Source organism: Puntigrus tetrazona, chromosome 25, assembly GCF_018831695.1.
Source record: "Puntigrus tetrazona isolate hp1 chromosome 25, ASM1883169v1, whole genome shotgun sequence".
Taxonomy (NCBI): domain Eukaryota; kingdom Metazoa; phylum Chordata; class Actinopteri; order Cypriniformes; family Cyprinidae; genus Puntigrus; species Puntigrus tetrazona.
In genome coordinates this window covers 4,246,069-4,261,852 of record NC_056723.1, presented here as the reverse complement: position 1 = coordinate 4,261,852, position 15,784 = coordinate 4,246,069, and the positions used below count along the sequence as shown (strand labels likewise).

Below are 15,784 nucleotides of genomic sequence, written 5' to 3'. Positions count from 1 at the left end.
AAAAACTTTTTCCATAAAAGAGGTAATTGAAGTAGGTTGTGTCAGTGTTATTTTAGTAAAAATAAAATAAAATAAAAAATAAATAAATTATATATATATATATATATATATATATATATATATATATATATATATATATATATATATATATATATATATATATATATATTTTTTTTTTATATATATTTTTTTTCAGTTTTACTTTTAATTTTAGTTTTTTTGAGTTCCTTGTGTGCTTTTGTCATTTGAATAGTTTATAGTATTTTGTATTATTTTTAGATAATTTGCATGTAGATTTTATGTTGGAAAAAACATCAGTAACAATTTTAATAGTTTTATTAAGAGTTACTGAAAGTTACTGAAATATGTATATATATATATGTATATATATATATATATATGTATATGTCACACTCTGATCAAGGAGGCAAACACCGAAGTCAAGCATAAGGTGAGTTTTAATAAACAGAAGTAAGGTGCGGCTACAAGCCGTATATAATGAACACAAAGCGGAAGCAGATTGCATAATCGAAACTTCGTTATGGTAAACATAAGAGTTCTTTCCTTTCAGGATGTTCGTCGTGACTGCAAGTCCTTCAGGCAGGCAGACTGAATGGGCAGATGGGCAGATAGATCAGAGTGATGATCAGAGCTAGAGATATGTAACCTTGAGATCAGCCGACGAGGGAAAGGAGTGAGCTGGTGATATAGGGAGGCTGATGAGGGGCTACAGGTGCAGGTGATTAGAATTCAGGTGACTGATCATGACGGCTTTGGCAGATGTGACAGTGTGATTATTTATATATATATATATATATATATATATATATATATATATATATATATATATATATATATATATATATATATATATATATATATATATATATATATATATATATATATATATATATATATATATATATATATATATATATATATATATATATATATATATAAATAATCACACTGTCACATCTGCCAAAGCCACATGATCAGTCACCTGAATTCTAATCACCTACACCTGTAGCCTATACATACATTTGTATGTATATGTATATATATGTGTATATGTGTATATATATATATATATATATATATATATATATATATATATATATATGTATGTGTATATATATATATATGTATATATATATGTATATGTGTATATATATATGTATATGTGTGTATATATATATATATATATATATATATATACATACACATATATATATATATATATATATACATACACATATATATATATATATATATACACATATACATATACATATATATATATATATATGTGTGTGTGTGTGTGTGTGTGTGTTTTGTATTAATATTTATATTTTGCTACATTTAAAAAAAAAAAAAAAAAAATTCAAAACCTAAACTAACTAGCTTTCAAAATCAATAGATTTAATATACCAGCCATGAACATAAAATATATTTTTTGATTCCCTTGGAACTGCATTTAGGCCTACTTCAAATAATCACAATGAAAACCTTATAGAAAAGTTGGCAACTTCCTTTTTGCATGGTTTTCCAATGGATTTTCTATGCAAAGATAAGATGGATGAATGTATTTGACTGTTGAGATGCATATTTTGTCTCTGTGTGTGTGTGTGTGTAAATCTGTTTGATCAGGCTCAGTTGAACGCTAAACTAACTGAAATATGCAAGGCATATGCAAATAGACAGTTATGACAATATACATTTGTGCACATCTTTAATTTTTCTGTGTTCTTGCATACTTATAAACAATACAGGTTATTGCATCACATACTAACCAGCGCCTCGCCAAAATGTCAATTTGCTACTATAACATTTTCTTCTCTATATATTTTCCTGTTCTATCTCTGTCTCATAAAGGCAAAAAGCTCATAAAGATGCATTAGAGGCAGCTGACAGACACTAAGCTTTAGTAGGCCTCGTGCATCGCTTTGATTTGACTCACTCTTGTCGGATAAAAAACAGCAAGGCTTAGACTATTGTTTTTCTGTTGCAATTTGAACCATATATTATGTTGCAATTCCTAAAAAAAACGTTAACAGCCAGCTACTCTCAGCCTCGGATCGCATGCCCACGAACCGCCCACAGTCTCGTCTGATCTATATTGCACAGAAAACTAGAAAGTGCTTGTGAAAAGCCCCAATCAGATCCCAGGATGACAATCTTCAACAGGTGCACGGGGGAATTTTGCCTTTCAGAGACAATTTTGAGATGATTTCCTGAACAGAACTGTATGCTTTTAGTGGCTGTGAAATAGTCAGTGTTTATGGACCGATTTCTTCAGTGTTTTCTGTGACCGTTTGCGAATATTGTGGTCAGTACATTACAGTGATTTCTGAAGACTGGAGAAATGATGCTGAAAATTCAGCTTTGCATCACAGAACTGAGTTACCTTTTAGAATATATTAAAAAAGTAAATAGTTATTTTAAATTGCAATAAAGCAGGTGATCGGTTCCTGTCCATGTGGGTGGTTTCTGGCAGGATGAAGGCCTGCCTTTAGTCAAAAGTCTGTCTGTGCATGACTAGCCAGCTGGTCACCAAGTTTTATTTACTCACCAGAGCTATTTTTCACTCGCAGTTGGTGCTTGGCATGTCTTAAAGTTTTTAAAACGGAATAACGTTGATAAAATGACTGAAATAGGCGGCCTGAGATGTCCCGGCAGTCTCTGTCTCTGCCCGAGGCTCTGTAAATAGCTGAAAATCTGACCGTGGGATGCTGTTTAGACTGTGTTGCGCTCTTTGCCTGTCAATCATTTTGAGTGACGGGGTTTGATGACATTGGAGTGTCTGTGGGAGGCGGAGTTAGGGGAAAGAGGACGGTCTAATTCATTGGCACACGTTTTGTACAGCAGTATAGAAATTACACCTGGTTCAAAGGTTGAAATCTGGTCAAATCTGATTTTGCACGTGTCACATATTTATTTAATTGCCTTATTGTCTTCTGTTTATTCGCTTATTATTTGCTTATTTCCATATTTGCCTTCTTTCTTTTTTGTTTCTTTGTTTATTTGCATATTTGCTTTTTATGTTCTTATTTACAGATTTTCCTATTTGCAAATGAAGTTTATTTGCTTTTTTTGTTTTTTTGTGTGTTTTTGTGTCAGCTGTATTTTTGTTGTTGTTGTTATTTTTTTTACCTAATAAAAATAAACCATTTACTTTTGTTTATTTTCATATTTATTTATTTATTTATTTATTTGTTTTATTTTTTTATATTTATACTTATTTTGAATTGAATTTACATTGTATTTATATTTGGTTTATATTTGGCATAGTTTTTTTAAATAATTTGCTTATATATTTGCTTATTTACTATTTGCCTGCTTTTATACACTTTTTATATTCCCTATTTCCTTGCTTACTTTTTCTTTCTTTCTTTCAAACTGCTATGGGTCGAAAACAACTATATGGTCACACACGTCTCCTGATCTATTTTTGTCTTAATTTTTAATGTCTCTGCATGTAATCCTGTGTCTGTATTTGATTCAGGAAGGAGTCATTTTGAGAGAGTCACTCGTTCAGTGTCTTTATCATGGATGTCAGGCAGACAGACGCACCTCATCATTATAGGGCTCATCAAAGCAACAGCACAGCGTGTCTCTGATTATTTCAGGCTGCGGATCGGATCTCTTTTTAGCATGCAGTTGCAGGTTTGAATCCCCGCCAGCCAGGGCCAATATCAGTCGATGTGGCTCAAAAGAGGTTTAAATTCATTTTAAATATGCTAATTAAAATTCCATCTGTTTGTCAGTATGCATGTATGTCAGTGGTGTATTTGGTTGCATTTCATTTTGTGGTTTCAATCCCGTTACCGTATGTCGCTCGTGTTCAGGTAAATGTTTCACTATAATGAACCCAATGAAATTTTTTTAATGACTTTAATTAGCTAAAAATGAGGATAAATAACGTGTCGGCTCCATCTTAGGTTGTCTGAGGGTGAATAAATGTGTAGATCATAAAAGATTGTCTTTTTAGTGTTGCATTTTTTTATGTTCTTTTCAATGAAAGTAAGTGTTTTTAGAAATATCATCTTTTGGGTTCCACCGAAAAATACATGACATGAGGATGAGCAAATGATGAGTGGATGTTTATTTTTTGTGTCTGTGGTGAGAATTCATCTGCCAGTGAGGACGGATGGAGTCGTGTCTTGTTAGTCGTGTTTACCGCCGCCTTTAGAGTAAACAGCTACTGTTTGCATTCAAAACACAACATCCTGGCTTTAAAGTAATGATGGTTTATCTAAAAAAAACAACAACTACTTGTCACCCTATAATGGTTAATAATTAATAATAATTTAAATAAATAGTTAATATTATTTTGCACAATATTCCATATATTTTCGGCACATTTAAATGTTGTCAGAAGCGTAGCAACATAATAAACTCTAGTTGATTTGTATGATATGTCAGATGAGGCACAGAGTTGCCTCCTATGTAGTGTCCCAAATTGGTCACCTAGGAGGTTCGGTTTAGGATGCTGTATACAGACAGAAAGTAGCTCATTAGGTTTTTAGTCAGAGCTTTCGTAACCTGAATAACAACACATTTGGTTTAACGCCACTGATATCTGACCGTCACCCCCTGAGAACTGAAGTTTGTTTCTGCCGCAGTAAAATAAATGCATGAATAATACCTGCTTTGCAAGCATTAGCGTCTGAGTTTCAGGTCAGATTTTTATGTTTTCCACTGAACCTAAAGGTTTGGACAGCTCTGAGTACTTATAAAACAGTGTTTTGTGTTGCTATCTTGTTAAAACTTTGAAATCTGTTCAAATTTGTATTAAATTTCACATTTTATTTAAAATTTGGGTTTAATTAGCTATAGTTTGTAGTAGTGAATTCAACAGTTGCATGTTTTTTTTTGTGTTATTTCATGCATTTTACATTTTACATATTTACTTTTATTTGCTCTTTAATTGCTAATTTGTTAGCTTTTTAATTTATTTTAATTTATTTATTTTAATTTATAACAGTATTGATGTAATTGCCTTTTTTTTTTGTTAATCGTTTTCATATATTAAATTAGGTAAGGTTCTTACATGATTATAAAATAATTTGGTTAGAGTTTAGTTTGCGGCAGTTTATTCAACATTTGCATGTTTTTTGTTACAAAACGTATTTCAGAACAATAACACCAATATTTTCTCTTTTTTTGCTTATTATTTGCTGTTTTTTTGTTTATTTTGATTCCTTATTTATTTTTGCATTTTCTTTGCTTTATTTTCTTTGCTTTATTCTTGTTTTTTTTTTGTTTGTTTGTTGTTGTTTTTTTTGCTTATTTATTTCATATTTACTTTATTCGCTCCCCATCCATGCTCTAGAATTAAACCCAGAATATCTTCTGCGTCATTCTGTAACAGTTGACAGAAGCAGTCGTACAGTGGGGAGATATCTGACGAGAGCCAGCTGCGTTTAATAGGTGGAATTTATTACATGACGGGGATCCAAGAGAACAAATTATTCCCCACCATAATACAGGAGCGGCGTCATATAGCACTTCCTCCAGAGCCAGGCAGACAGAGCTCGCTGTGAGAGAAAACACAGGCTATTATCTGCTCCTGTAAGAGGATTCTGTGTTCCCAACCCAGACTCAGAGAACTGAGTATCTTAGTAAGAAAATGCCAAGTGCAGTAGGAACTAACTAACTAACTTTTTATGCTCTTTGTTTTATACGCTTTATTCATTTCGCGGTGCTAAAGGGACTTTACAGACAAACTGTGCAAAGGGTTTGGGAAGATAAGACTTTTGTAAAGAAATAAATCTCTTCTGCTTACCAAGGCTGAATTAGTTTGGTGAACACGCATTAAAAAGTAATATTGTGACATACTTTTCAAATGTAGAATAACTGCTTCAATTATTAAATAAATAAATAATAATAGGTTAACAGACGTTTTGTCCGAATTGCAAGATTCTAACTCGTAACTGAATTATGAAACCGATGTGAACTCATTTTGAGCAATTATGAGGAAGAAAGTTAGACAAATGGTCGTAATTACATTTTTAACAGAAGGAAAAGTCTGAATTGTAAGGAAAAAACGGTATATATTATATAGTAGTGCTGCCAAATGATTAATCGTATACAAAATAAAAGTTTTTGTTTGCTTAATGTATGTGTGTTTGTGTTCTGTGTATATTTATTATATAAATACATAGTGCCCATGTTTGTATATACTACACATATAGTATATATAGTACATGTTTGTATTTATATAGACATAATAAATATACACAGTACACATACAGCAACATGACGATCAATCATTTGACAGCATTAATGTATGTATACGTTTTTATATGTATGTATATATCCTAATAAATTAAAATAATTTCTTTACCCAATTCTGGATATACCTGCCAAACTTTGTGCGTATTTTAACCATTTTATCACAGTGTTCTTACTTTCAAGGCTTCCATTATAAGGAATGTTCTAGAAGCTAGACGCTTTTCTGGAACCGGTAAACTGCTCTTTTAAAAGAAACCGTCTTTTCTTCCGAAAGAAGCCTGTTTTCATTCTAAAACTAAAAGTAGTTTAAGTTTAACAGCGCCCGTGACGGTGCTTCTGCTTTGGTCTCAACGGGGGACTCAGACGAGCTCAGTCTATCTAACAGTCATCACACACACAAAAACCGAACGAGACAGCAAGGCTCAGGGGATCACAGATATGATGGACCCACTCTGCTTATTTGAAGCTGTGTGTAGCTTTGCCCCCGGCTGCGGTCGTGTCCGCTTCTGTTTGTTTGGTTTGTTTAGTTGCTGCATTTCCTGACTGCGGCTCTAAATAACTGTGACCTAGTGACACACAGCTGGACAGGCACTGCTGGGATGATATTTGACCTGAGTTTCACTTCATTGTTGTAAAAAGAAAATAATAAAAATAATTATTTTGGGTCAAGCTCCCCATGTAGTCTACTCTACTCTTTATGGATTATTTCAGTGCAAATAAAATAATGTTTATACTTGTTTGTTTGCATATGTGTTAGCTTTTTGCTATTTATTAAGATTATTTGTTTTGGTTAGTTATTTATTTGATTGCTTATTTTATTTTAGTTATTAATTTTGCTTGGTTGTTTTTGGTTTTTTATTTGTTCTTGTTTGTTTCCTAGTTGTATCTGCTTATTTGCTTTTTGCTATTTATTTATTATTTTGTTTTCTTATGTTTTTTATATTTATTTAGTTAGTTTGTTTCCTAATTTATTTGCTTCTTTTCCGTTTGAATTGATAATTTTTTTAGATAATTTTTAAAATTATTATTAGCAATTTCACAGCTTGTTTATTTGGTTGTCTGTTTCTTTTTTGTTTTTGTTTTGTTCTATTTGCGTTTTTGATATTTGCATGTTCAGTAGTTTATTTCTTTCTTTATTTGGTTTTATTTGTTTGCTCATTTAATTGCTTAATTGCTTTTTGCAAAAAAAATGTTGTTTGTTTAATTATGTTTGTGTACTAATTTATTTGCTTATTTACTATAAGTTTACATTTCTTTGCATAGTTGCATATTTATTTGCATAGTTTTATTTGCTTATCTTTTTGCATGTTTGTTTTATTTGTTTATTTATTTATTGATTAATTCGTTCATTTACTTATTTGCATTTATTTGGCTTATTTATTTGTTTTCTTATTAATTTATTTCTTGATAATGGTGCAAAATCAGCCATAACAGCACAAATCATAATTTTTAATTTTAATTTAAATTTTTTTTTTTTTTTTTATCACAAACTCCCATTTAAGTAAATTAGTCTTATTAAAGATTGGCCCTTATTTATTAAACATACACAGTTTTTAACTCAATTTTACTTTAAAGAGATGTTTATATACATTCCTCTAGCAATCGTGGCAGCATTAATTGATCAAATAATGTTGTAGTGCCATTGCATTTGTGAATTGGGCAATAAAAGCAAATTTGTGCAAATAAACGGCACATTCTGCGGGCACAGTTCCTTCCCCCCTCAGTGTTTATGTGTGTACACACCATTCACAGCTATTAATGGCTATGCATTAAAAACCGATTATTCACCCCGTGTTAACAAGGCTTGTGATAGTGTGGATAACCCTCATCTCCCCTCTCTAATTCAGTAATGACTCGGGGATGTTAACCCATCATTGAGCAGAGATGCTCTGGAGAGCAGGTCTTTGTGACGGAGGGGTTAGAAACCGAATGCGGGAGTCAAATAATTAAGTGTGCATGTGTAATGAACACAGATTAGATGGCGTGTGACTCTTAAATTGAATTTGTGCATCTTTAATCGAGTCTAGGGCACTCTGAACAACTGCACCACACATGTTGTGTGTTTGTTGATATGTCTTGGCTATTTCCATAGAAACTGTTGTTTCAGCCCTTTATATGGCTTTAATTATTCCAGCAAGGCTACAGTTGCACTCTCGATTGTTTTCAGGGTACTGTAATCTATTCTAAATCATATTAAAGAGAGCAGGTCTATTAAAGATTTACTTTAATGTGGGATCTCCTCTCCAGAAATGAAGATTTTGTAATCATTTTTCACCCCTATGTTATCCAAACTTGTATTTTTATGTTTAAAAAACTCATCAGTTGGCTAAATAGACCCTTAAGAACATGATAAAATAAAGGTAGGCCAGATGTATTATGCATGTACAGTAAATGTCTTGAGCTGTGTTTGGTGTTTTTCAAGGTGTTGCTTGGTGGCTTTAAGGGTATTTTGGGTGGTTTACACAGTGTTCTTGTAGTTCTAGAGTGTCTGTCTAATTGGTAACTGTTACTAAGAAGTTTATAGAGTGTTTTAGTTGGTTGCCAGGCTGTTACTAAAAGTTTTGAATGTTTTTTTATGGTATTTTAGATTTTCTGGTTAGTGGAAATTAGTCTGCTTCTAGAATTCAGAATGTCTGTCTGGTTTCTGGTTTCTATTTTGTGTGGTTTAAATAGTGTTTCGGGTGTTTGGTTTTCTAGGTCACGGAGTTGGTCTGTGGTTTGTAGAGTCTTCTGGTTGGTTATTTGGCGGTTTCTAGCATTTTAGAGTATTCTGTGGTTATGCATGATGTTTTAGGTGTTCTGGTGGTTACCAAGGTGTTGCTTCACGGTTTCTACAGTTTTTCTAGGTGGTTACTAAGGTGTTACTAGGTGGTTCCTATGGTTTTCTGGTGGTTGTCACTAGGTGCTTTCTAGAATTATATGATAGTTAAAGTTTTATATTGGTTACCATGGTGCTACTAGCTGATTTCTGTAGTTTCTAGGGTGTTCTGGTGTTTAAAAGTGTGCAAACTAATAGTACAAACTGCTGCCATCAGCGAGCCGCTATTAATATGCAGAACATATTTGCTTTTGAATGTGTTTACACTTTTTATTTTGAGTTTTGCGATCACAGAGACTCAAGTTGTTGCCAAGGTGTTACTAGCTAGTTTCGAGGAAAGGCAGTTGTTGCTATGTGGTCAAATAATCTTCAGTAAAAGCCAGCTAGAATATTTCTGTAATGACATGGGTCTTGACGTGTATGCACTAAATCTGTGATCTCCACGCTGAACTCAGGTCTGCTGGAGGATAATAATATGTTTCTGGCCGTCGTTCTGATGATAAACCGCTCTGAGGTCTTTGTGTTGTCCGTCACCGCCCATCAGAGAGGAAACAATTAGCCACAACATTATAATTAAGGGTCTTGCAAATGGAAGGATGACTATTAGCGATTTCCCATAATGCATCAACAGTGCTTTTAGTAGGAAGCCGAACCATAAGTGGTCAAGTGTACGCGCTTCTGGGAAATAATTCAGACCTTTATTTCTAGAAACCGCCGTCAGAGACAAACAACCATTACAACAGAGCTTCTCGCTTTTAGAAAAGTTACAGGAAATCGTGTTTGCGAGATGAGGGAGCTGAAATGTTGATGCAAATCAATTTCCTGGCTCGATTGTGCAGCTGAAAACATGTTTCTGTTGCCGGTAATCAAGATAATGTGACATACAGCAGGAGCCAGGATATCTGATCTGAAAACCATCTCTGTGGACTTCGACATAATGGATGCTGATAGTTTAAGAGGAGTGTAGAGAAATACATGACAGGTGAAATTATGATGATATGAATGGCATCTAATGGCTTTCTAATGCATATTCAGAATGAAGCACTTCAGGGCTTTTTGTGCATCATTAATGATTCATAAATCGTAATAGGTGCTGGCGCTGTAGGTCAAGAGAAATGTCAGTCTGGAAGATCATGCTGAAATGCAGAAGACACTCCAACTTAAATCCTCTCATCTCTGCTAATCAACTATAGCAATAGATTTGTTCTCTCTCTGGAAAATACATTTGACTCCAGAGGGTCTAGTTTAGACTATGGAAACAGTGATAGCTCAGTGGCTTTGAATGATGTTGTACTTAAGCTGTTTTGATTGGCTGAAACGTTGACTGGTGTCCACCCCCAGACTTGGTCTTTTGACAGTAATGGGCATGAGAGATTGACTGCCGGGCTTCTGTATGTGTGTGTTTGTTATTTATTTAAGTCATATGTCTTTGGCTATTAGAGCCAAAGCTTTGGATTCTAAATGGAACAGAACATTCCGTTAGGTCCTTGATGATGTCATCTATTCAGTCCTGAATTTGTACATTTTGGCTGTATGAGCTCTTATAAATTTGGCTCATTACACTGATTAAATTTTTTCATTTATTTTATTTTACAAATACAAAAATAAAATAATATTAATTTCGTAGCATATTTAAAAATGTTTCTCATTTCTTATAATAATTATATTTATTATATATATATATATATATATATATATATATATATATATATATATATATATATTTATATATAATACATTATATTGTATATGTATTCATGTTAGTGTTAGTAATTGTGTATATATATATATATATATATATATATATATATATATATATGTGTATATGTATATATGTGTGTATGTGTATATATATGTGTATGTGTATATATATGTATGTGTATATATATGTATGTGTATGTGTATATATATATGTATGTGTATATGTATATGTATGTATATATATGTGTATATGTATATATATAATTTAAATTATTATAATATATTAAAATACATTTAAAATCAATATATACATATATATATATATATATATATATATATATATATATATATATATATATATATATATATATATATATATATATTGATTTTAAATGTATTTTAATATATTATAATAATTTAAATGTAATAAGTTATATATATATATATATATATATATATATATATATATATATATATATATATATATATATATATATATATATATATGTTTCTTTATTTTATCTGCCTCAAGGGTCCTTGAAAATGCTTATTTCATTAAAGATATTTTTTATGTACCTGAAGTGGTTGCAAAGCACTAGTAGAGAAACTTTAAGAGTTGAGTTAATCGCCTCTCTGAGCTCTTAACCCTGGGACATGTCCAGAGGGACCACCCCTGCACTTAGTGTCCGGTACGTCTCCTGGGATGATGAAATCATCTGCTAAATGGACAGCAACTGAGCTTAGCTGAAGAAAGAATGATGAATGATGAATGATGTCAGCATAAATCCTACCTTTTTTTTTCGTGCAAATACTGTACATTAAAGTAACTTGATATTATCATTGAGGATCAGCAATAATAATTTTCATGTTGATTACATAATATATATATACAGAGCTGCTATGGGAGGAACTGGACTGTACCCCAATACCACACTTTTCTAGGGCGTTTGCAAATTTTGGAGGGCAGTGTGTGTTTGTATGTGTGTGTGTGTATACATATACATACATATATATATATATATATATATATATATATATATATATATATATATATATATATATATATATATATATATATATATATATATATATACTCACTTGCCGCTTTATTAGGTACACCTTACTAGTACCAGGTTGAACCCTTTTTTGCCTTCAGAACTGCTTTAATCCTTCATAGCATATATTCAACAAGGTACTGGAAACATTCCTGAGAGATTTTGGACCATATTGACATGATAGCATCACGCAGTTGCTGCAGATTTGTCGGCTGCACATCCATAATGCGAATCTCCCGTTCCATCACATCCCAAAGGTGATTGGATTGAGATCCGGTGACTGTTGAGGCCATTTGAGTACAGTGAACTCATTGTCATGTTCAAGAAACCAGTCTGAGATGATTTGAGCTTTGACAAGTCGCGTTATCCTGCTGGAAGTAGCCATCAGAAGATGGGTACACTGTGGTCATAAAGGGATGGACATGGTCAGCAACAATACTCGGGCAGGCTGTGGTGTCAACACAATGCTCAGTTGGTACTATTGGGCCCAAATATCCCCCACCACCAGCCTGAACCGTTGATACAAGGCAGGATGGATCCATGCTTTCATGTTGTTGACGTCAAATTCTGATCCTACCATCCGAATGTTGCAGCAGAAATTGAGACTGACAACATTTTTCCAATCTTCTATTGTCCAAATTTGCTTAGCCTGTGCGAATTGTAGCCTCAGTTTCTTGTTCTTAGCTGACAGGAAACTGAGCCCATCCGCCTCAAAGTTGGACGTGTTGTGCATTCAGAGATGCTTTTCTGCATACCTCGGTTGTAACGAGTGGTTATTTGAGTTACTGTTGCCTTTCTATCAGCTTGAACCAGTCTGGCCATTCACCTTTGACCTCTGGCATCAACAAGGCATTTGCGCCCACAAAACCACTGCTCACTGGATATTTTCTCTTTTTCGGACCATTCTATGTAAACCCTAGAGATGGTTGTGCGTGAAATTTCAGTAGATCGGCAGTTTCTGAAGTACTCAGACCAGCCCGTCTGGCACCAACAACCATGCCAAAGTCACTTAAATCACCTTTCCTTCCCCCTTCTGATGCTCGGTTTGAACTGCAGCAGATCGTCTTGACCATGTCTACATGCCTAAATGCATTGACTTTGCGTTAACGAGCAGTTGGACAGGTGTACCTAATAAAGTGGCTGGTGAGTATATTTATGTATATCTTTCTTTTTTTTTTTCTTTTAAAAGATCTTCCCCTACTTGTATTGTGCAAATAGCTTTATATGGCTATTGTGAAATATGAAATAATGAAAAAAAAAAAAATGTATATGTGTGTGTATATATGTGTATGTGTGTGTATATATATATATATATATATATATATATATATATATATATATATATATATATATATATATATATATATATATATATATATGTATATATATATATATATATGTATATATATATGTATATATGTATATATATATATATATATATATATATATATATATATATATATATATATATATATATATATATATATATATGTATATATATATGTATATGTGTATATACATATATATATATATATATATATATATATATATATATATATATGTATATGTATATATGTGTATATATATATATATGTGTGTGTGTGTGTGTATTTGTGTGTCTTATTCATATACTATGTTTCTTATTCAATTTCTTGTAATGCTAAGTATTTACATATATATATATATATATATATATATATATATATATATATATATATACACCATGATATTTAAATGTTTCTAAATAAAATATATTGTAAATGTTTTTTTTTTTAATGCAGATTCCTATTCTATTCAAATTCAGTTAAATGCACAGGATATTATCTTTTTGTGATGCATTATTGCTTAATATTTCATGCTAAAAACATCACGAAAAATGGTGTGCAGGATGAGAATCTGAACTGTCACATTGATCAGATTGACATTACACCTGTTGCCAATATATTTATGAGGCTTGTGTGATCTGAATCTATTAGCGTGTCCCCCTATATGTGTGTGTGTGTGTGTGTGTGTGTGGGGACACCCACTGTGTTGTTTTGTCCTTAATTAAAAGGTAATAATTTGGCGTCCATCAGCATGCTGGGAAGTTGATGAAAACTTCAGTACTAATTACATCACAGAATTTATTCGAGAAAGCAACTTCAATTCCAGATTAGCATTCACGCGCAGACATGGTATGTACATAAAATGTTGGCAGGTTTATGGATCATTTATTGAGCGGGCGGTGGGATCGGAGTACTATGATGTTTGTTTTCGGCCTGTTTTCATCTTTTATTGATGTAAATGCTCAAATATGTGATTAATAATTCATCAAACCGTTTCTGTCTGAATGAGGATCTTCAGGAACGCTCAAACCTCCTGCTTTGAGCAGTAATGAACACAAGCTCTCATGGACTGATTGCACCGTTCCGCTCAGCAACACGATTTATTCTGCTAATACACTGTGTTCTTTTGTTTTTTCATGCACATTTGCACATGCAAGCAAGCAAGGAAACACACACACACACACACACTTCTCCTGTAAAGACCATCATTACCGCTTCTCACACACCACCGTGGTGGAACACATAGAAATTCTTCTTTTATTTCCATGGAGGACACCCACCGCCCCCATCCCCCTTGTGTGCGAGTGTGTGTGTGTGTGTGAGCACTCAGACATGCCTGTTTCTAAGTTACCAGCTTCACTCTGCTGCCAGTTGAGCGTAATTCTGAAATACCTTTAAGCTTCAAAATAACTCAATGAGTTATTTGATTTAATGTGATGCTACCATGGTTCATTTAATAACACCAAGATTACCATGTTCATGTATTGTACAATTAGTATTTGTTCACAAAATACTGCTGTGTTACTGCCATAACTTTTGAAAAAAAGGGGGGGGTTGAAAATTATATATATGTATATATGTGTGTGTGTGTGTGTGTGTGTGTGTGTATATATATATATATATATATATATATATATATATATATATATATATTTATATATATGTATATGTGTGAATTTAAAATATTAATATTTTGATGTATTAATATTTTATCTGCTTTATATTTTTATTTCTAGATATATGTATATTTGTATATTTATTTTTGTTAAAATATAATGCCATGTATATTTTATTGTTATTGCTTATATTGATGTTTATCCTAAATAATTATTATATTTATATACTGTGAAAAATAACAAGGACCTTATGAAATTTAAGTGTCCAAAGTACCAGTATTACCATGGTACATTCTCGAAGGTGTGCATGCAAATACCATGATATATGGTTTATATAATTTGTGGACGATAATATGTTTCTGTGCCGTAATATTATTATTTGTCATTCTCATTGTATCATTGGTATCATCACATCTGAAAACGCATAATTAGTATCCACGGTGCTGGTACTTACAGTATAAATACCATAGTACATAAAGGATTGCAACATCCAATGCCCGCATTACTTTATAAAGGGTTGTTTTCATTGTATAACATGCAAAAATGAAGTACTATAACATCACTTTACCAGTTCTGTTTCCATGATGATGTACCTAAAATCATGGCATTACCATAGTAAAATGTCCAAAAGATCATAAAAGACCATGGCGATACAGTCATACCTTTTAGTAAGGAAGAAAACACTGACCCAAACCTGTTCCGCTTCTTTTGCATTAAACGCACTCATATGTTTTTGTTCTCTCATCAGATCCGAAAGTTGTAATCAAAAGTGAAGCGAAAGACACCTGGCGAGCGACAGACGGACCGAACACACAGCCGCTCTGCTGTAACTTTATGGAAAAGAATCCACCTCGCATCAAACACAAATGAAACCTCTCTTCCTTCTCAGCAGTGTTAAACAGAGCCAGCTGTTTCCCACATCAGAGAAATACTAGCTGCTCTCCTTCTTTATCAAAAACAGCAGTCGGCACTCACCTCCGTTTCTCTGGGTGGGGGAATCCTTCTCTCTCTCTCTCTCTCTCTCTCTCTCTC

General features: G+C 32.6%; 1 long non-coding RNA gene across 1 annotated transcript in view; it reads left to right on the top strand.

Moving 5' to 3' along the window:
• LOC122330615 overlaps positions 1–15,721 on the top strand; it is a 22,774-nt gene extending 7,053 nt beyond the window's left edge. Inside the window, exon 3 of the long non-coding RNA XR_006248043.1 lies at positions 15,501–15,721. This is a non-coding gene — a long non-coding RNA (uncharacterized LOC122330615). The remainder of the gene's footprint in view (positions 1–15,500) is intronic.
• The last annotated feature ends 63 nt before the right edge of the window (positions 15,722–15,784 follow it).